At 38.7% G+C, this 23,254-nt stretch overlaps 1 protein-coding gene and 1 long non-coding RNA gene across 3 annotated transcripts in view; one reads left to right on the top strand and one right to left on the bottom strand.

The window, feature by feature from the left end:
* The window catches only part of LOC140255467 (heat shock transcription factor, X-linked-like), a 35,857-nt gene that overhangs the window by 7,602 nt on the left and 5,001 nt on the right, over positions 1 to 23,254 (bottom strand). The gene's annotated exons all lie outside the window — the stretch shown is intronic.
* Positions 405 to 22,639, top strand: LOC140255234 (uncharacterized). The gene is made up of 4 exons (XR_011904439.1): positions 405 to 482; positions 1,058 to 1,159; positions 22,261 to 22,304; positions 22,415 to 22,639. It is a non-coding gene; the product is annotated as an uncharacterized lncRNA (long non-coding RNA).

Below are 23,254 nucleotides of genomic sequence, written 5' to 3'. Positions count from 1 at the left end.
AGAGCCTCAATCCTTCATTTTCAATTTATCTCTTGAGTCATATTATAACATTACAGAGATCATGCACATCATATAAATCCTCTGAAAATGTGTTTTAGCCACTGATTTATGCAAATGCCAGAAAAAAGTAGTTGGTAAAATAGATGAAGTAGTGGGCCAGATTCTCACCATTAGTTATACATAATGAACTGGAAATAGGAACTTCAAAATCTATTCTCATTTGTTTGTTCTTTTGAGGCATGACACTTGTATGGGAACTACTGAGTCATGGCCTGAGCCACTGATTGAGCACCTGGGAAAAGACCCAGTCAGTCCCAGGGGCACAGGTGAAGGCAATTTAGCTATATGAGCAGAAGGGGTGAAGCCTGGCTGTACCTCTCTTAGACCCCATTGAAGGGCTGGCTGCCATGGGCAAAGGATCTCTTTTTGGTGATTTTTCTTGCTGAACTGTTCTCCAGCACATCTGGCATCTTCTGACACAGGTGAGTGATCTTATTCTATTCAATTACTATATCTTTCTATTATGCTGGTTCTTTCACCATCATGCCTCTGTTGTGATGCCTTTCCCATTGTACTGATCTGTTCAGTTACCATGATCCTGAAGCCCAATAGATGTGTTTTTTCACTCTTGTTTTGTTTTATTCCTACTGGATCCAGGCAGAAGAAAGAAATAGTAAGTTAAAAAGGTAAAAGAACTTGTGAAGGGAAGACTTTCTACTATAAGTAAGACATGCTTCTGTGATTTTAAAACAGCTTATGAATGGGCTGCCTTTTCCATCTACTTATCAATCTGTTTTTACAGCGTTTACACATTAATAACAAGGTTTATGGTGCTATTTTCTGCAAGGCAGTCTATAGGGAAGTTAAGAAAAAGCAGGCAGACAAATGAGATCTTGCTTCTTACCCCGTTCAGCCCAAGTACTCTAATTCCATGAATCCTTTGTGGTTCATAAAAAGTTTTTTTGACAAGAAGCTGTGGTAGTAGCCCAGGGAAGATGAAGTGCTGGGCTGTTACTATATGGAAGCATTTTATGATTGTGCCCTCTGTTGCTTCTAGTTGTGAGGACTGGACCCACTCGGGTGGTACTGGAGTACAGCATGAAGTGTTGGAGCAGCCAGATGGTGGGTGGCTCGGACTCCAGCTGCTTTACAAGTGATGGTATGTGGCTTTTTTTTTCTTTTCAGGTTAGCTTTGGTGTTTCTGCAGAGCTAGGCTCATCTCTTTACCTTTGTATGATGACAGCTTTGACCTATTTTTCATCAGAATCCATGACTTGTATCTCTCTTGTGCACGAGAGGTAGCAAGACCTGCAGCAGCTGGGGGCAGAGGGAGGGAAGGAAGGGTGGGATGCTGCATCTCTGTCATGACAAACTGAGGGAACTGGGCCGGAACCTCAGTGTGGTGAAGTCTCCAGCCTGAGGATGCAAGCTAGATTGTTTGATCTTGTTAATGCCAGACAGCAAGTCCAGAGGGAATGTTGTTTGATACCCTAATGTGAAACTAAATTGATCACTTAAATGAGATGCCTCTTTTGGTATGTTGTGAGTTGTTATTTTTAAAGTCTTTGAAGTGTTCTTTTTGAGTTTATTCTGTATAAAAGTATCAAGTAACTTTTTTCTGCTGCTTTTTCTAAACTTCTAGTAAAATGTATTCAAGCTTCTTGTAAGAAAGTGGTCTGCATATACATGGCTTCAGTGAACACAGCTCCTTATGTGCAGATTAGCTACAGAGCATGCTGGTTCTTTATGCTGCACAGAATCTGAGAATTAAAAATAAAAGCCATTGGCAGATGATGCAATCTAGAATGGGTATATTCTTTTCCATCACAGTTGGGAAGGCCTAAAGATAAAGTAGTAACTCAATTAGTAGACATCATTATCATTTGTGTTTGATTCTGTTTGGTAATGTTCTTCTACCAAATGTAAGCATTCTTTTGTTCTGACTTTAGTGAATGTGAACTGAATCAACTGCCATTGAAGTGACATTAGATGTTTTGAAACAGTTGAAGTATGGCAGCTAATAGTGATGAAAACTGAAAATACATTTTTAGAGAGCAGTTTCATAACGAAAATAGAGATCAGATCTTTTCAAGTGACTTTCAGGCCTCTAGTTAGAGAGGGGAAGCTACTACCTAATTTTTATTAGGCAGCCATTGCATAGAACTGTTAGGGAATGAAGAAGCACAAATGATTTAATTTGTGCTGAGTGAGAAGTCTCAGGAAAAGAGAAGGTTAATGGCAGCTTTTTGCTGTGGCGTACAAAAGTATTTTGAGTAATTGAGTTTAGTATGTCATAGAGAGGAGTGGAAGGTGACACAAGAAATGGTTAAATAAAAAATCAGCGGCAGACAGATAAAGCATATAAATGAAAAGAAAAACAGTAAAAGAAACAATGAGGCACCTTTTGATTGTCTGCTATTTAATAACTGGAAATACATTTGGTTAAGACTGCCTTCCTGTGTGAGGTGTCCTGGAATCGTTTTTGGGAGGTGTAGACAGAGGTCATGGAAGTCATAACTGAATAGAACAGAATGGGAAGGAATAACGGTAGAGCAATCACCACTTTCAACTGCTGCAAAGTGTGCCCTGAATCTGTCAGCAAGATTTCTGTTTTTGTTTTTGCAAAGGAAAAGTATAGCAAAACAGATCAAACCTAACACTTTTTGTCTGGGTCCCCATCATTCACTAGAGGAAATGACAAACTCATGTTAAGAGATTTTTATGGCTATGCCTTCCCCCTTTCCCCTCAATTCTGTTTTATTCATTAATTGCAATTCCCAGTTTTTGTTCCAAGCATATTAAAAAGGATTAGCACCTTTTCATTCCAATATTCTCTCCTAGTTGCCTATAGTTATCACTGCCTTTTTATAATGGTTGATTTTTATAACCTTTTGATCTGCTTTGGTACTTCACTAACTGTATTTTATAACACAACCATAATTATTTTTCCTTACAAAGAAATTCAGATTTATTTTTAAGCTCCTGTTTTTTCTTTAAACAATCCAAACTTTCATTGGACTTCATGGCCCATTTAATGAGAGGCCTTCAACTGTAGTTAAAGGACTTTAAGATTGAATTTTTCTTTTTTGTATAAAGGTGTGTACAGAGGAGTGACTGGCACAAGATTATAAAGAGAAAATTTAAGGATAGAATGTGCTTAAACACAGAATCCCAGGCAAATAATAGATTTTTCTGTATAAATAAAAAAATAGTATCTATGAAGACACAAGGAAAATACAAGCAAGTTTATTGAATGCTTAAAAAAAGCCAACTAGTATGATAGGTTTATGTGGTTGATGTGATCATGCTGTCAGTGTGGCTCTGTAAGTTGTTTTGTGGCCATGCAGGGATGTGGAAGTTCAGTGTGACTGAGAGAAAAGGTAACTTACTTCAAGTATCTGCAACCATACGAGTTATTTTTCCCTTCAAGGTAAAGGCCTGTTTTATGTTCCATGTTCCAAATGTTTTAATTATCAAAACTTAATTTATCTATTAAGTGCTGGCCACACTGATGCCTGCAGCTCAGTGTTACTGTCACTTTGGAGTGAACCCTATTACTGTTTACTTTGCCATTTTTCCTCTGGCCCATCTTTCATTTTTCCCATGCTTGTGAATTGGCTATTTTAGGTATTCAAATAAAGAATTTACTCTGGTACTGGACTTGCTACGTATCTTCAATGAATCACACAGTTCTGGTATTGCACCCCCTTTATTTCTATCATATTAAAATCAGTTTTACATGGGTTTATACTCTACTCCCTACAGAGAATTTAATGAACAGATATGTTTTTAACAGATTTAGCTGTTAAGTATCACTGTTGCAAGGAATCTTCGGATAAGAAATATGTTTTGGGAGATTGGTCGTGTTTCAATATAATAGTATCATGATTAGAGATATAGATTGAACTCTAAACTTGTAGCTTGACGTAGCTCAAATCCTTGTATCAGTGCTTGCTTGTCAATCATACTATACCCTATTTAAAAAAGAAATGCAGCTGTAATCCATGGAAGGCTGAGAAACATTTATCTGAAGGGAAACTATACTAGCAACTCCAGGATGTGGCTTATGAAATATAATTATACCCAAAGGGAATAGACATGTTCATTGGTACCTTATGCTTTATAAAGCTGCAAGAATTAGCCATCACAGCATAATAGGTGCATTACCTGTCATGGCTTACCGCTTAATTATTATGTCTAATTTACAAGAATTGGAATTATTCACAAACAATATTTGAGCCCTGTATGCTTCTAAACTTGGGGGACAAAGTTGTCTTCAGAACATAATGTCAAGAACTGATTTAAATAAAGTGACTATCTGGTACTAGTGGGGAAAGAGCAGTCCTTCCTCCGAAGAATTCTGAGATTTCCTGTAACACAGGAGCCTTTAAAGGCTGACAGGCTCCCTTACAGCCATGCACAATCCCTCTTGCATTGTTAGATTGGTATTAATTCATACTGAGGGTGATTAGATGGGCATTTGGTACAGATTTATATTTGCCTGCCTGGCGTTGTGGTTGAGGCAGTTTGAATTCCTGCTCAGCCTACTTTCTCTCATCATTCAGTGTTGTGAAACCAAATGAGCTTCTTCAAGAAAAAGAAATGCATTCAGTGTCCTCTCTGTGCTAATAGCCTGTTTAGGCTACCTGGGTATGGGCTGGGGACTAAGTCACTGTGACATGTCTTTTACTACTAGATATGCCTTAGATGTAGTTTTACCTTTGCACTTTCTTGTTTTGCTGGTTCTTGACCTCAATGCTCCTTTAGGGCACATCTTCGTTCCTAATACATTTTCTAAAAGGTATGGTTACAAAACCTCATTTACTGTTTTAAATGTTTGCCTTTGTTCATGTAGTGAGTTGTTAATCAGGCTGTGACTACAAATAAGAGAGATACATTTTTGTGGATCTTTATTTTTCCTGTGCAAAATGAAATAAAGACAAGAGTAAATGCAAGGCCAATTGTCCTAAGCGAAACAACAACAGAATACTTCTGCTTCAGAACACAAGCCCTAACTGAAGGAATGGAGAAGGCAACTTTCTGACATATGTTTAAAAAGAGTTGTATGGAAGGTTTTTGAAAGCGAAAATTAAGTTTGGCAGAAGATCCGTGAGGCTCAGCTACCTGCTAAAGATGTCAGCTCTTAATTTTACATCTGTTGTTGATCACACCGCAGGATTTGATAATCTGTTTATGGTTGTGTTACCGCTGTGGGAGAGGCAATGTTAGATCACTGTGTACAGTCAAGCAGGGGGCTTGCTCTTGCATGTATTTTTGATGACAAACAGTCCCAGGGAGGCATCACTATTGCACTGCACCAGTACTCTTACAGGAAGGACTCATGTTTAGTTTTGTTATTCTTTCCTGCCTCAGGCATATGAGTCTATGGTCTCTCAAGATATTTTCTATGAAGTAGAGTTACTATCATCTAGACCTTAATCAAAGGAATAATTTCACCTGTAATCTCAGTTTTGTGTTAAGGATTGTCATTTTGCATTTGTTTAGCAACTGAATTAGAAGAGAAGCCTGGTCAAGGAGAGCTGCCAGGTGCTGGCACCCAGTGCTCGCCTTAAGTAAGGCTTTGGTGCATCATAAAAGTTTACTGTTAGACTTCAAAATAGCATATGATCTGGGCTGCTATCCTCAGGTTCCTTCCTTACGGAGGGGGAAGTATACTGAACTCTATTCCAAGTGAACATTTGTTTCTTTTCAAACCTCTCATCCCCTTTGCTTTGTCTTATGAGGGGGTTTGTTCCCAGCAGCAGCATGCATTTTTAGTCTTGGGGAGGCATGTTCAATGGTAGTTAATTTTAACTGTGAAAATGTCTGTGTAGAGGTTGCTTATGGAAAGTGATAGCTTCACAAAAAAAATAAAGGTAGTTCCCTGTTTTGGCTCTGAGCAATGGAGTTGGAGTTGCAGATTTGCTAAAACACTGTAAGGATAATTGTCCTGAATTTGCTGTTACAGGGACAGCATATAAGCACAAACAAAAAGCATGCCTTGGCTGTGCACTCACCCCTAGGAATGAAGCTGGTAAGCAAGCCCAAGTGCCACCTGCGTGTGGTCCAGTGTTGCCTGCAGTTTTGCTCAGAGTAGCTTCCAGAAAAGGGCAGCCATGTCTTTGTGTTGAGGCAGCTCGCCTTTCTTTTGGGCTGCCTGCCAGTCTATAATTCCCTGCTGTCCCCTGTGTAGCGCTCTGCTGTCCACTGGCCATCACATCCTTTAGCAGCAGTTGTATCTGGAGATGTGGAACATGTCTTCATGTTCCTGTGGCACTGCAAGCTGCAATGTGGGCTGCACACATCCTACCTGCCAGGGACCACTGCTGGGCAGGGCTGCAGCTGCTGCTGCAGCTCCAGGTTATGCTGCATGGGCTGAGCCAGATGCTGTAGTCTCCAGACACATGAGTCCTAAGTGAGCGAATGTTTCATAGTAAAATATGAAAAGCCTTCTTTGTGGTCTTCTAAAAATATTTCTGGCATAGCAAAAGCAAGAAAGATGGGAGACAGGATTTCGTATGGGATTACTTGGTGCTAGTACAGCATTTTCTCCTTGCCAAGTTTTTGGTTAAGCTGGAGCGTGTAGTGTTATGATGAGGCGAGACACTCTTTAAATAGAAAATAGATGTTATTGCCATCTGCAGAGCAATCTGATGAATTAATGAGTTAATGATCTTTTGTTGGCCCTCTTTGAATAAACAGGTTCATATGCATTTTATAAATCCAGCATTGGGTTTTTTTTATCTCTACCCTGAAAAATTGTCAGAAAATTAATGGTTACATGGCAACTATCTTTGGTAGATGTTTCTTTCTGATGTTCTAATTTGATATGCGTATCTCAAGTATTTGAAATAAGATGACATTGGTTTTCTTAAAATCTCACAGAAGCCATCAGATGGGAGAAATGCAGATGTGCTTGTCTGCTGCCTTGTACCAACTATGGCAACTGTGCTGTGACTGATCAGCAGATGCTGGTCTGCACTGAGCATGCAACCTGTGAATATCCGTACTGAGTATACATTAGCCAGCAAAGATATGAATCTGAAACCTCAAGCCTGCTGGCATAATTTGTGCCCTCAAGAGCAATGGGGACACTGCAAATGTGGCAGTGTCAGAAAGATTAAATGGCCTGAGATATGCCCAGGTCTGTACTGTCTGCACTCGGCTGTGGCAGGAGACAAGTAGACTGCCCACATTTCAGTTATAGCCTGTTAATGGAAGGAGGCTTTGGCTCTGCACTGCTGGTCCATAGCTGTAGAAAATACCTTGTTCTAACATGTATAGTACCTGGCACAAAATCTTGATCTCTTTTCTGGTTGTACAACATGAGCAAGATAATTATTCTGCTGTATTGCTATGAATTTTTTAATCCTATTGATGTGTGCCAGTCATTCGTTTTGAGCAGTTAAGAGACATTTCAGGTGTTGGCATTTTTATACCAGCAATCAAATGTAGCAAATATCATACTTTATCACCAGAAACCACATATCTTACTCAAGTTTAACAAGTTACTTCATGAATTAAAACTAGAGCTTATGCTCCCCAGCAGCTATAAACATCTGTTTAAACATGTTAGGGATTATTAGTGCAGTACCTCAACCTTGTTAACTTAAAGTGTGAGCCAGGTCTGCAGTCCAAAGCAAGCACTGGAACTGTGAGGTAGCAAAAAAGGGAGGGAGACCATTTTGTAGTGGAGTGAAGATTAATTGGACATGTACAATAACTACACACAAGCCTTTAAACTTTCATTCAGATCTAGTCCAGCCATAAAAACACAGCTGTTCAAGCTAACAAAGCATTATAGGTCTAGACCTGCAAATGAGCACATGAAGAGCATTAGAAATTAAAACCTGTAGTAAAAGTCTTAGGGCACATTTAGTTGTCCCATCTGTGCTTCCACTGAAAATAGCTCCATGTTAAGCCAACGCTTAATGCCTTTGGTCCTCCTTATGACTGCTCTCAACTTATAGGACTCAACAATAATCAGTTTTGGGTCCTCAAACACCAATATGATGTTGTAGGATTAAGGAAGGGGAGAGACAGCCAGCGAGACTGGTTAGCTTCTCATTTAGAAAGATACTGAAGTGTTTGTTTTTGCTTTATTCTTATAAGAGAAGACGTGAACACAATACCTGTCTTATCCTACTTCCTCTCCATTACCCTTGTATACCTTAACTGTAATTGAAATGCATTTGCTAGACTTAATTCAAGCAAATCTCATGGTTGTTACTTCTGAAACTGGTAGGTGATCCTTCTTTAAAACTTATTCTACCTAGCCTCAATGGTTTTGCTCTTTCTAAGCTCTTTTTTGTAACTGGGGGACCTGTGTTCTAATGACAGCCGCTTTGAGGATGACATGCAGATAAGTCTTCCAACTTTGTAGGTCTTTTCCTTCAGCCAAACTAAAGCGTTAGCCTTTTAAAAACCATGAGATTATTTTAGAAGACTTTAGTTTGTGTCAGGTGGCTAAAAGCCAAGCCCTTAGTATTTTCGTCATACTGTTCTTCTCTCCCCCCCTTTTTCTTTTCCAGTGATTGTGAGGGAAAAATTAACCTTTGGCCTGTCATTAACCATTATACAGCAATCACTGTCTTAGTGTTCCTATGCTAGCACCTCTGTGATGGAGGAATCTTGCACATATTTTCATAACCTATGGATTTTTTTTCTTTGATAAAACAAACTTGCAGTGAAATCCCTTGATATGTCAATATTGGTTAAAGTTCTGCCTTGCTTACATCTCAGGTGCTGCTAAAAATGTTCTTTATTCTGCAGAATTGAGGTATGTGATCAGAATCACAAAACTTTTAATTTCTTGGCTTACCTCTGTTTTACTTACAAACTACTTCAATCAGTTTAAGTTCCTGCACTAACAGCAAGTTTGGTTGGATAATTCTCAGCACCACAGGACATTTTATTCCTGTCATCTATTTTTAACTGAGACCTCATTTGAAAACTAAATCACTTTAATGTCCTGGAACAATAAGCAACCTTTGAGATCATTCATTTTTCTACATGGTGACTGTATGTGCATAGGAAATGGTAAGCACAGCCTGAACCTCTGATTAATCAGCTGAGGCGAATGTTGGGTCAGCTGTGGGAGCACAGGTGAAGGTAATTCAGCTGTGCTCCTGGAAGGGATGGAGCCTGACTCCACCTCTCCTAGACTTCATTTAAGGGCTGACTACCATGATGACAGCATCTCTTTTTTTTTTTTTGGAGATTGCTCCTTTGTGTAGTTAGGGTGACCAGCCTCAGCATTTTCTGTCTCGATTGAAGGCATCAGAATTGGTAAGATTTTCCTATAGATAACCTTTGGCTCTCTATTACACCACCATTCTTGTATTATTTCCTACTCTACAGTATGAGCACTTGAAAGTACCAGTGTTGGGACTTTAGTGGTTGATGTAGATGCCCCTTGTAGAATGAAATTAGTAAATGCAGTTCTTCAGCTTAGGCTTTTATTAAAGCTTTTCTACTGGACAGGATTTTGCAAGAAGTTAAGACACTCCATGAAAGCTCCATTTATCAACAATGTTTTTGTGGAAGTTATATAGAAGCAGTCTAAGAAACTACATTAATTTTCTTGGTCTATTTTGCATCTTGGTCTGTGTATTCCTCACTGCATTCCCAAATTGCATGTTTTTGCCGCAAAAGATATTTTGCTATTTCCCCTTTTGAAATATTCATATTGATATTTTGCTGAAAACAAAAACAGACACAATCATCTTGCTATTGGCTCTGTTCTGCCTGTAAGAGTGGTTCCAACTTGATGTTTTCTAGCTGGAGTCAGTATGATAAATTCATGACAACTGGGAGAACGTGGTCAACTTTTTTTCAGGAAGACAATTTTGAGTATTTGTGCTTCCAATTCTCAAATGTGGGTATCTATAACAAATATCCCACCATATTCTGGATGTAAATGATGAACTGATAAATAAGAATGGTTCACCTGTTAGCAGAGGTTGATTATCTTGCTGATATTCAGGGAGAAATGAAGACAATAATGTTAATCAGCCATAAGAACCTCTCAATAAGCCTGCTTGGAAATGGATTTCTTTTTTACTGTTGCAACTGTCATATTTACTTCTAAGAAATTGGGTATTTAAAAAAATTATTTAAATGATTAAGGCAGAAATTCTAACAACTTTCAGGAAACTGAGAGCATGGCTGCTCTCTACATAGCAATAGGATAGGGCCAGAAATTACAGAAGAGTATCTGAATTATATTGAAGCACCAGGGAAGTGGAGAGTTGTCACTTGCTGGATTCAACTGTGGAATGCTGAGAGTCTCCTCTCTGTCTGTTATGATGCTTGCACAGATTCATTTGATTTGTGCCCATAAATTCAAGATAAAAGATTAATTTGTCTCTTGGAAAAACAAAGCAAAGAGCAAAAATGTAGTTGAACATTATTCAAAGAAGTTATTAAAGGCAAACAGGAAAATGGCAAAAACAGTGCTTTTTAGAGATGCATTTGACAATTTTGATTCTGACAGATTTAGCTTTTTCAAGTAGTTAATTTGCTTCCTGCTTGGTTTTGAAACTTAATCTAAGCATGTCTAAAAATTTAATGACAGATTTTTTTTTTTGTAGTCTCAAATTTAAATTCAGGAAAGCAATGACAACCATTGAAGTGCAAAAGTAATGCACCCAAATTCAATACCTGAAGTTAGGTAAATGTAGTGCCAAACATGCAAATCGTATGGTAGGGGAAATCTTTCTGATGTTGTTTTGATCATAGTGATGTGCAGTTATAAAAGTAGTTATTAAGGAAGTAGCATTACTAAAGAATTGACAAAATACAACCAATGACCAGTTGTGTCAGGGACAACACAAGTATTCAGCATTAGCCAACTGATCTTAGCAAACTGTTCAATCATCAATCTTGATGATGACTAAAAAATGGCACTTGTTGCCTTCCAACAGTCCTATGTGTGTGTTCAGGCACCAGCTAACATATTCAAACAATCATTTTTGTGCTGTTAGGCTTCATCCTTCCTCCAGTATTTCCTTCATTGTGATATCTACAATACATCTGTCAGTTATTAGTCTGATAGTGATATCATGCACTATCTTGTGGATCAATAATGTCTGCTTTTTATTTTTCTTGTAATTATTCATCTCCTTTTGTGTTTTCTTAATTTAGAGAGATAACTGTTTGTGTTTTGTGTAGTTTCTTACACAGTGGTCCACAACAAGTACTCCTAGTTGCCATGGCAACATAATAGCCAAAGAACATTGCAGTCTAAAAAGCATGACTTAAAACATGGCATAACAAATTAATGGAGGTTTCCTTGTTTGGGAAAGCACTTTCTTGTCTTCTGCTTCTGTTAGCCATCAATTCACTTGTGTCATGATCAAAAACTTTCTGGGATTTCCAGTGAGGGTGGCGCAGGTTGGATCTGATTGGGTAAGTGAAAGGAGAATTTTTAAAACATAAGGCAAGTAAGACTTCCTTGAATGCATGAATCATGACACTGAGTCTGAAATGGACCATGTAGCTGTTCAGTGATACGTAGCAGGGTGTTCAAAGGAATACAGAATTCCTTAATTCTGGTACTAAATAAAAGGGGAAAGAGAAATTTGTGTGGAAGAAGGCAGAGCCACTGTGGATCAGGAAGGAAATGAAGAGAAGTAGGTAATTCCTCTACGTATCAACAGAAGTGTTTTTATTTGCTTTTATCATACACAAGAGTTGTTCCCCCCTTGCCCATACCCCAGCTAACTGTTTATTTCTAGCTTGGCTGTGGCTTGCTTGGGAAGTCATCTAAGCTGCTTGCCTGTGAGCTTTATATCGCTGTCTATCTTCACTGTTTCTATCCTAATTCATCTAATCTAGTAAGAACATTATCAAATTCAGTGCAGAGGCAGCCTAGTAATCTATTGCATGTGCTACTGTACTACAAGGAAAGTGCTTTATAAGGAAGACTTGAAAATGAGTATAATAGTGCAGAGGAAAATAGGGTCTGTTTATATTGCAACTCTGAAAACAAATAAATGTTTCACTAATGTAAGATATTCCAACTTCGCTCCATGAGATCAATCTGCTTCTATATTATTTTAACATTTAATTCTAGGTCCTGTATTTTTTTATTATGGTGCTTGTAACAGTGTATAGATAAATGATGGCCAGTGACAGCACGCTGCCATAACTGCTAGCTAGATGATGTGCAGCTTATAATATAGAACTATTTGATGTACGTGCAAGTTATTGCATTATTTTGACCATATTAAAAAACGACTTCAATTTCAGTATAATTGCAGATGCCCAAATAAAGCATATGCTGAGATGCCTTTCTATGTAATGTACATGCAGTATTTTAATAAGCAGAATCCTCAATAGTTTCCTAACACAATATTTCTGTTCTCAAGAGCCCTGTGTGGTTTGCATGCTACAGCAAGTCTGGAATAATATCCTGTAGAAAAGCCATCAGCAGTAAAAACCTGTGAGTATGCAAAGCTCCTAAAATTTAGTTTGAGCTTTTTGATGTTTGGAATGCAAAATAAGAAGAGGAACTGAAGAAGAAATGAAGTGAAATTTAGTCCCGCTCATGTACAGGAAGAAGATATGACTGTATACTACCTGTCTGCATAAATCCTCACAAAGGGATAATCTGAAACATCAGATACAAGCACGCTTTAGATAAACCTTAGTACAAGATTCAATTACCCTGTTTTGTGTATGGCTGTGTACTGTGGTGGGAATCTATAGGCTATTTCATCTGCTGGCTTGGTAAAGAGAAATAACATAAATAAGTCTTGTTGATACTGTTATAGTTGCTTCACATCCCTTAAAGCTTCTACTTGCGTGGGGGGAAAAAAAAGAAATCCTCTTTGATTTAACAATGACATATTAGGAACTGAAGCATGTGAAACATGCTGGTGTTTTGCAAAAATAATTCTCTTGAAGGTTACTCTGTGCTTATGCTGTCGTCAGTGCTATGAAATTATACTTTCTTCTTCATCTATGCAAATTATGCATTGAGGTTTTATTTTTCTTCTGTGCAGTTTGCACTCATTTTTATATATCTGTCATCAGAGCATTAAAAAATCATAAAAAAGCGTGGCTCTGTAAAAGTCCTGACAGCGTTTTTTCAGCTTGCTTTTATTTTTTTCCCTTGTTTAATTCAGAATCGATGTTTGGAAACATCAAAGTTTCCAAGAAGAAGGGGGTTTGTTTTGGTATTTAGATCTTTTATTTAGCATACCAGCAACTATTTGATGGCAGCCAACCTGCCTCCAAGCCCCAGAGCTGCGTGTGTCCCTTTGGGTTTGCCAAGAAGGCTGAGGCTTGTTGTCCCGTGTTGTAATGATCACCAATTGGTCGGGTTTCATATTAAAAGTAATGCAGATGAACCCTGCTCCTGCATCTCCTGGTTAACATAGTAATGTGTTGTGTGTGCATTTAATACTCCTGTTGGTCAGTGGTACAGAAAGGATACGTTCTTGTAACTCCTGTGCTCATGTGTGCAGCTTTTTGCTGTTAGCTGTGCTGGAACACAGGAGATCTCTCTCCCTGAGAAACATAACCCAGTGTGCTCCTGGGTATGTTATTAGCAGTCACTTGTAACACCTGGACAAGATGTTTTCAGGATGCTATTCTGTAGCCTCATAAGTCTTTCGTAATTTGATGTTATTTGATGTGAAATGTGTGTAAGTAATGTTAATTATGCAATAGGTTTTGAAGAATATGTTTTGATTGTACTGTGGAAATGTCAGTCCCATTAACAATCATTATTACCTGTCAGAAAGTAGAAGCAGCTTTGGATGGATGTTGTATCTGTGCAGACACATACCAATGTTCCACGCATTGTGTTGATTTGTACCCTGACCACTGAAATAACCTTCTCTTTCCAACTGTTCTCTACTTGAACTGAATTCAGGAAAGAGAACAGGGCTTTGATTCCAGTCCTGCCGTGAGTCAGTTTGGAGTGAATGTTCTTGAAACAGAGGTTTCAATTTTTAGAAAGCGGTTCATCTGCTGAAGTGTTTCCAAACCTTGCTCCCAAGGGTTTCTGGGATTTATTAAGGCAGTGGCAAGGGTTCAGGAGAGTGAGGTTTTGAGCCAGCAGGCCACAAGGAAGAAACTCATTCTGTTTTGCCTTATTATATAGGCAAAGATGACTCAATAACCACTTGGGATCATAAACTCTCCTGGTATTTTTTTGTTGTCTTGCGTATCGTCCTACCAAGTGTGTGGACTTTTGTGAAGAAGCACTATGAAGTGCACCTTATGTTGCAGGAGTATCCTACTGTGGAGGGCTGTTTTAATTAATGCAAGGATAATTAACTGTAAGACTGATGTAGGATTAAAGTTGGGGTTTTCAGCCTGGTTCTGCTGTGGCTCTGCTAAACTGAGGGAGTTTGAGTACAGATGTTAAGAGCCACTAAATCTGGCTTCAGTGACTGAGTGGCATCACAGCACACAGTTGATATAAAAGCCCTCCTGTATTTTCAGTTGTTACTTGATGTTGCCATTCCTTGAAGCAGAGTCCTACTCTTCTTTGATATCCAGACTTAAGTCTTGTGACAAAAGCCCATACATAAACTCAGGTGTTTCCGGTATTTTCACTTCTGGTGTTCCCTTTCATCCAAGCATTACTTGCCTAGTAGTAACTCTGGTGGCTTCTGTTGATCTTGATCAATGAATCCTCCTTGTATGTGGATGACAAAGAGTAGCAATATTTCACCTGAGGCTGTATTAACCTTAATAAAAGGTTATTGTTACCATCTCCGAATGTGCTGCTCCCCATGCGTTCAGATTGCCTTATACCTTCCTGTGCTGCATCATCCTATTGTGTTGGGCAATAGCCTTTCTGTAGCTAGGGAGCAAACTGAAGCAGTTTTCCTCCTCTGGTATTAGCAGTCACCAAGGCTCCTGAAGATTTTATTGCTATTCCTGATGTTTATCACCTCTCATGCTGTATTACTTAAGATGTATCCCCTTTTTATTGCAAGTTTTCATCAGGATGAAAAGTTTCTGAGTTATTTTGTTGAGAAGAAAATAAGCAATAAACTGTAGCTTGTGTGTGGGGGAATAACTAAAAGATGGTTAGAGGGAAATAAATTCTATTTTGTCACACTGTTTAATAAAGCACTTTAATAAGGGCAGTGTATGCTCAGTGTATGTTGTCCTCTTCACTGACAATCAGGACTGAGTCAGGAATATCAGTTTTCAGAGCCAAGTTGTCTTCCTTTTGTTTTATTGTTGCAGGAGAACATGCAAGCTGAAAATGAGGCCAGTTCTTCCATACTTCAGTGTTTTTTGAATTACTTGCTTTGCTGAAGTGCTACAAAATATAGTGCTGGGAGGGTGGGTGTGTTTGGTTTTGGTCAAATAAAAAATCTGACCTGTTTGCTCAGTTTGAACAGGAATGAGGAATTAGGCAGATTTTTATGATGTAGTCTGGTTATAGTTAGAAAGGAATGATGGGGAGGGATCAGATACAGAAAACAAGCAAACATTAGTACTGCTGATGCTGAGCCATGTTTTCATAAGAAAAAAAATGAACAACAGATTTCTATTTTTTTTTCTGAATTGACAACTATTTGTCAGTATTTCACATAAGTGAGGACAATGGAGAGAATACTTCTTTTGAGGGGGAGGGGGGAAAATTAATGTTTGTGTTTCATTTCTTTGGAGTTTCATTCTTTGATACTTGTGTAGCTAAGGTTTGGTCCATGTATTTAAAGCCATATTTAGAAAGGGAATAGGCTGCTATAATTATCGTTGGAGACCTGGGCTTTTTTTTTTTTTTTGAGTACTTAATTGTCAGCCTTTAGAAAGTCAGATGGAATAAGGTGTTAAAGAAGAACAACATGCTTTGTGAACATAATGACATTAGTGAACAGCAGGGGATAGTCAGTCTACCTGTATATGCATTTCGTTCTGCTGCCTGGGTCTAATTGAAGTGACTTTTACTAGGGAAAAAAAGGCAAGTAAGTGGCAAGAGGAGTAGGAAAGTCATTGTTGGTTTAATGTGAATTGGTTATTCTGGAGTGAAGTTTCCATTCATCAATCTATTCTTGTAGTGGACCTGGAAGCCTCCAAATCCATTTTCAGCTGTAGCATCATGCCAGGTAAAGCAGTCTGTGGAAATATTTGGAATAAAACTATGGATCCATTTGTTTCCTCACAAAGGAAAACCCATTGGAGATACCTATTTTCCTTTATTAAAGCAATAAATTGAAACTATTGGTAAGCTTCTACGATATTAGAAACATAAGGCTTTTACAGTGGGGTCTTCAGTTTGTCCATCCATAGGGACAAAGCTTCTATAGCTAAGGATGGTGTGTTTTGAATGTTTAATTAGAATGTTTATAAACATGCATGTCCTGAAAATCAGCCTTTGATTTGTATTAAGTTGGTGTGCCCAGGCTCATCTAATAGCCCTCCAAGCGTAGCAGCATTATGGTACTCTAATCCTGTCATTAGTAGATGACATGAGGATTATACATGTACAGATGTGTGACTCTTTAAAAGAGCATCCAGCTTCTATGTTATCGTAAAATCCTACTGTAAGAGATTGCTGTAATTGCATATGAACTGCATTCCTGTCTGCTGTTTCCATAGTGTGGTTGGTTACTCTGTCACTGTGCTGCAGGTACTTTAGTATCTCATAAAATATGCAAAACAAAATGTAGTTATGAAATGGGGCATTGGGTTGTTTTCTTATGTGAAGCACTGAAGCTACTGGAAGTCCTTGTAGGAGTGTCCGCTCCAGGAACTCTAGAAATTAAGTACAGAATCTGTAGCAGTCTGTGACTTTAAGTGAGTTATACAGGAAGAAATAATTAATGCAAATATTTACTCTAAAATAGCATAGGGCAATAATTTTAAATACTTAGGTATTCAGAATGAAATAGCTCACAGGAATCCTCGAGATAATAAAAAGTGTTTTAGAATTATGATGTAGAATATTGACAGCAATGCCACAAAACCATGACAGCACTGAATCTAAGAGTTACAGAGGAATGACTAATACTCTACTTCTCAAGCGGAGCATATAGAAAATGAAATGATTCCTACATGTTGGCCTTGAGGGGCTGTGAACTGTAAGGCAGCTGTGGAGATGCTGTATATATCTCAGTGTTTATGAACTGGAGAACAGAGATTTGTTTAAGATCTAAAAGATTTGATCACCAAACCACAAAGCACCAACTTGTGTGGGTGATGCTATGTTTCTGCAGGAGTTGGGAGTTACTATGGATTCACATGAAAACCAGATCTGAGGAGTGATTGAAAACCTCTGTTAAATGTCCTGTAAACACAGTTCTTGTTCCATCACTAGAATGTTAGTTCAACTATTTGTGGAAGAATAAGCAATTAGAACAGGAAACATGGTGCCAGGTGAAAATAGTCTTTGGGAGGGGGAACTGGTTGTACAGAAATGAATAAAAAATCGCACCAATTTCAATGTTAATTTTGTTTTCAGTATTGATTGACTTGATGGAACGCTTTTACTGTTTTTATTTTGGCTATGCTAATTACAATTGCACATAGAACATTATATACAAATATGTAAGCAGATACATATATGCAAACAGGGATACGTAAATACATACAATGCATGACTATAATTAACCAGACACAGGTACTACTCTGGAAGGTATATAAATCCTGTGCCCAAATTAAACGTGAATTGTGCAGTGCCAGGTATATCAGGCCCTGAATGTAGGGATGGACATACTCATCAACTGGAACTCCTTTGTATGCAGAATCAATGTGTTGGTCAATCTTGCTCTCGTTAAATCTAGGTTGACTGTAAGTGATTCTGCAACAGATAGATTTTTATGGATTCCATTGTGATTATGAGTGCAGTGCTTTGCACTGTATTTATTCAACAATGTGTGCATGTTCACAAGAAAGGTCAAAGAAAGGTTTATTGCTGAGGCAGAGTTTGTCACTGCTTTTTAGAAGCTTTTATCAAAAAGTTATGCCCAGCAAAACTGTGCAGCTTGCCTTTTGATGTTTTGTGTGGTAAAAAAACTGTTGTGAATGTATCTTGAAAGAGACCATAAAATAATGCTTTTACGTTGGCCTTTTAATTAACTATTACTAAAACGCTGTTGCTTTTACAGTTTGATAATGTAGTTTTTTGGTGGATGGTGCACTGGGCTGGTTGCCACTACTCAAGCACGTTCTAACAAGCATCTTCTACCCAGGGGGGCTGTAGGGAGCAAGAGAAATCCTTTAGTTTTCATTTAACTAGTTGTACAAGCGCTATTAAAGAAAGGGTTTAAAAAAGATACAGAAAGGAGGTTTGCCAATGTTAAAGTTAGTGTTGTTATTGAATGCAATTTTGATTAATTACTAATTACAATTACTAATTTTGGGAGGATGTGCATTTTGGTGAGAAATCAGAACCTGGTGGATATGCTGCAAAAATGCTACGTCCCTGATAATAATCCTGTGTTGCCTCAGCTGGAATGCCTGAGGAAAGGCAACCCTTCTGCTGGAGCTTCTACTGGCCACCATACTGAGGGATTAACTTCAATTTCATAAAGAGGATTTATGATTACTGCAGAGATGAGCAGGGCAGCTCCTTGTTGGTCCCGTGTTTCCATGGTTGTACAGCAGCCCTTCACATCCTGCTTTATAGTGACAAGCAACCAAATAAAAAAGGTTTCCAGTTTTTCCTTAGGGGGAGAAAAAAGTTGAGGAGTCTTCAAACGTGTTAAGAATGGAAGACTTCAAAAAAGGGGTGAAATTATGTCCCAAGATGAGTAGAAGTGCGTAACATTGCAGTATGTACTTTGTTAGAGCCCTGCAAGACAGCAGCTAATATCAGATTAATTACAAATCAATTCCTTGAAATATGTTGTCTCTTCTGGGCTGTTTGAATGCTCCTGAGTAATGAGCTTGGGAAGGTATTCATCTCCACAAGAGAAACAAAAGTTTCTGTAAACTTGACTTAAAGAAGTATTGCTGCAGGCAGTGAAATGTATACAAGCAAACAAAGCCCAGGAGATGGGTTGCCTTCTGGCAGACTATTAGAAAGCATTTTCTTCTTTGCATGCAATTCTTCAAAATAACAACTATTATTTTTAACTGGGAATACTTTCTGTTTGAACTAGTGTTTGTAAAAGCCTTGGAATCAGAGTAACTCCTATCTCTAGTCCTGCTTTGTTAGTGTCATATGGCTCACACCTATGGGAATGTAGTCAGCCATAGCTTGGGTTTGGTGTTGTCTGAGCATTGTGTAGAGTAGTGCTGTCAACCTGGTCACACTGCCTTGGCTCTTAGGGGAAAACAAAACTAAAGATGCAAAGAAAATGCTTTAGTTAGGTGCTCTCAGAGCTCCCCTTCCTCTTGGGGCAGGACTACAGCAGGTACAGGGGGCCGTGGCTGTATTTTAGTTGCAGAGATGTGTAGAGAAGGAGTCCTCTGAGGACCAGTCAGCTGCGCTAACATCACTTTGGACCCTCAAGAATCTTTAGGAGTGAAAGAAGTGTAACCCAAAGAATCATCTTGAACGAATGCTTTCCAGAGCTTTGAAAGGGGTTTTTTGTTAATGTTTGGAGAGCGGCTGGAGAAGAGATTCCAAGAACTCCCAGCCTTACTTCAGCTCACAGGGCTGCATACTTGGTCCTGCTGCATACTTGGTCCTGCAAGTGAATGGCAAGGCAGTTCTCCAAACTGTAAGCTTTTTCCTATGTGAAAAAAGACCCCTGAATGCAGCTTTTCTGTTCTGAGAAGCCAATCATAATGGTACAATGCCTACCTTTTAAAAGAAGAGTTCTGAATGTCTTATGGGAAAACTTTTGTTCTGTGAGTGGAACGACTGACTACCCCGTACAGCTGAGAAAATCCAGGTATCAGAAAAGGGTTATCTGGGAGGAAGCAAGTGGGGTGGCTTCACATCTGCTGTCCTTTCAGTTAGCAATCTGCTGAGAATTTGCAGTGGTCTATCCAAATCTGGCCTTCTTGTGTTAGGAGAAGCAACTTTATATCTATTCCTACTGTTTAAAACAACAGGGGGGAAAGAAAAAAAAACAAAACAACAACTACAACAAAAAAAAAAAAAAACAACAAAAACACCCAAATCTAAGAAAAGCTCTCAAACCTGTTAATAATTGGTAATATTTTGAGGTACTGTTTTCTGAGCACCATCATCTGAGTAAAGATTTGTTCCTAACATCTAACCCAACCTATCCCATTGATGCAGCTCAGAGTATGGTTGGCCTTCTGGGCTGTGAGAGTACACTGCTGGCTCATGTCCATCTTATCATCCACCAGGACTAACAGGTTCCTCTCAGCAGGGCTGCTTTCAAGGTCTTTTCCCAGTCTGCACACGTAGCTGGATTGCCCCCAACCCAATACGCACCTTGCAGTTGGCCATCTTGAACCTCATTGGGTTCTCATGTGCCCACTTTTCAAGTCTGTCCAGCTCTCTCTGGATGGCATCCCTCCCTTCTGTGATGTCAGCTGCACCACACAGCTTGGTGTCATCTGCAAACTCGCTGAGGGTGCACTCAATGTGATCTTAAATCACTGATAAGAGTTTTAAAGAGCAATAGTCCCAAGACATTGGTTTGGGAATTGGAATTTTCTTATTTGTTTCGGTGACAAGATATGTCTGTGAGAATATTATAGTAGAGGAGTAACTTACTGTGAAAGTGACAGTTTTACTTGTTTTCTTGAGCTGATCCCTCACTAGTGTTTTGCTATACCTGTTATTAAGTGCAGGATTTTTTGAAGTCTTATGCTGTGATCCAGCATTCTTGGTAGAGGGAATACAGCAACTTTGGGACTGGGTTCTACACAGCTCCTCTTGTAAATGGACGAATACTTTGAAAGAAGTTATAAGTTGAAGCTTCAGCAGTTCCATAACCTTTTGATGTGAAATCCTGAGATGCTGCTTTGGGGGAAGCTTCTTCTCCAGGGCTGCAACAGTGATGGTGCTCAGCTACAGGAGTTTAAGTTTTACGTTTTGCAGATTAGATACCCCTATAAAGCAATAGCACAAGAATGTGCTGCAGTTACAAATAACATCCTAGTTGTGACATGAGTGCTGCGTATTTATTTGAGACACTTAGCAAAGGTACAACTGATTTTCTGCTGGCAGTCGGTATTCTGAAGTGTTAAGTTTTCCATTTAGGTGTGGTTTTCCCATTATGTCTCGTTATTTCAGCCTGCTTTTCATGCCTTTTCTTTTTCTTAGGACGCATTCTATCAAAAATAAATAATTAAACCACGGATGAACTGTCAAAAGGGAACATTCATATTTTAACGCAACATTAACATTTTGGTAATTAACATGGCAGTTAATGCTTTTAGCAGATGTAACAACATTAGACTTGTAAATTTTAATTAAAGCTAATGGTTCACGATAGCTGTAGGGATCAGGCATCCTCTCTGGATACTGAAAACATGTCTAATGTGATTAGAAATACTAATTGAAGAAAAAAGGACTGCAATAGGGATGACTGTACTTCTTTATCCTACTGAATTATTACAAACCTGCAGCAACTTTTTAAATACATTTGTAAGAGGAAGATTGAAGAGTCAAATGCTCCCCTTGAAGAAATTAAAAGGGGTCAAGAGAACATTACAGACATTTTCTGCATCTTAGGAGAGGGAAAATTATTAATTGAAAGCCACTTCTCCTTCCTTATTCTCCTGAGAGTGTATTCCCAAGATATACCGTGAAGTTATTTGGTTACATTTCACACCCCTTTTGGATTTAATTAGGAACTAATATGTTAGTTTTAATTCCCTTAGAGGCTTTGAATTCCAACAGCAGGCACGAAAACAGGACTGGCACTGGGAACTGTGACTCTGGTGGATGTTTCTCAGCTTCTCTGTGAGTTTAGAGATTGGTAGCGAGTCCTTTTCATGGCTTGTTGAAACACGAACCATTTTAATAAGCACAGGGAAAGGATTAGTTTTACTAAGGGTAATTACAAGCTGCTAGCCACCTATAAAATGCACTTACGATTTATTGTGAAATAAATATTGTTGGCATTTTACTTGTTCTGTGAATTTTTTTCTCCCTTCTAAATCTGGTTCAAAAGTCTGCCGAAGTCAGTGGGAAAAAATCTCTCGTCCTTATTCTAGCAAAATTACCATAGAAAACCATGTCCTTTCCACTGGGAGTTCTGGCTAATAAAGATTAAACACTGGAACATAAGTTTGCTTTTTTGGCTGACAATAGTTATTTTTGCTATAAATGTGGTTATTCCCCACTAGTGCCTTTAGCTCTGCTTCTGTCAACACCCTTCCAACATCATCATAAATTATTATTCATTTACTTTGCAGCGCAGGCGTAGGCTCCATTCCACTAGGCAAAGTGCAGAGACATGGTGAGAGACAATTCCTGTTTGGAAGAATTACATTCTAACTAGTTGTGACAAAGGCTGGGAGAAAGGATGCTAGGAGAACTAATGCTGTTTTCTCTCCATTTTATTTCTAGCTGAAATAGGAAATCTGTTCAAGCTTGTATGGAAAGACTGAACTAAGCTACCTTGAAGCTTATCAAGTAACGCTGCAGTTCAGAACACTTGCAAAGGTTTATGTCAGTTTCTGGGGAAAAAGCCTGCAATAGATGTGGAAACCTTATCGTCTTGCACTGGTAATAAATATGATAATTAAATGGTGTTTAAGTAGGTATGTGCTTTAGTCTGTCTTTCTCCAAAGATGTACACTTTGTTGAGTTGCAGTAAGAAGGAAGATCTCAATGTGTACTTTGAATAGCTGTCCAGCTGTATCACCAGGCACGATGCAGTGGTTAACAGTAAGCCTGAATATTCCTCTTTGTAGCTCATTCTGCTTTTTAAGTAGCAATACCCCTTACCCAACTCACTAACATCAGTCTGATTCTGCCAGCTTTGCAGGTGGATGTTTGGGATGACATTGTGACCTCCCTGAGGAGAACAGCAAGGCTTCTGTCAGGTCAGTGTCTCCCAGATTGACTTGTGTGTTAACCAACCAGGAAGTGGTGTATCCCATCAATCAGATTCTGGTGGGAAAACCTGTATGTTTTACTATGTTTGTTTGAAATTTTTCCTGTATTAACATTCATAATTATCTTCCATGAACTCCTCAGGGCTTTGACACTGAGGTGTACAATGGTGAGGACGTCTGATGTACCAAAAGCATTTAGTCAGGTGGGAGGAGAAACAACAATTAAGGTTGAGGTGTCAGTACGTTCTCTGGATGCAATGTCTTAATTTTTAGGCACCAATGAAGCTCATGTGATTCAGGACTCGAGTATTTATTTTATTTGGCATAAAATGTTGCAGCCCTGGATTTT

This window comes from Excalfactoria chinensis, chromosome 8, assembly GCF_039878825.1.
Source record: "Excalfactoria chinensis isolate bCotChi1 chromosome 8, bCotChi1.hap2, whole genome shotgun sequence".
In the NCBI taxonomy this organism is placed as follows: Eukaryota; Metazoa; Chordata; class Aves; order Galliformes; family Phasianidae; genus Excalfactoria; species Excalfactoria chinensis.
The sequence above is the reverse complement of the archived record's forward strand: the minus strand, read 5'-3'. Positions and strand labels throughout refer to the sequence as shown.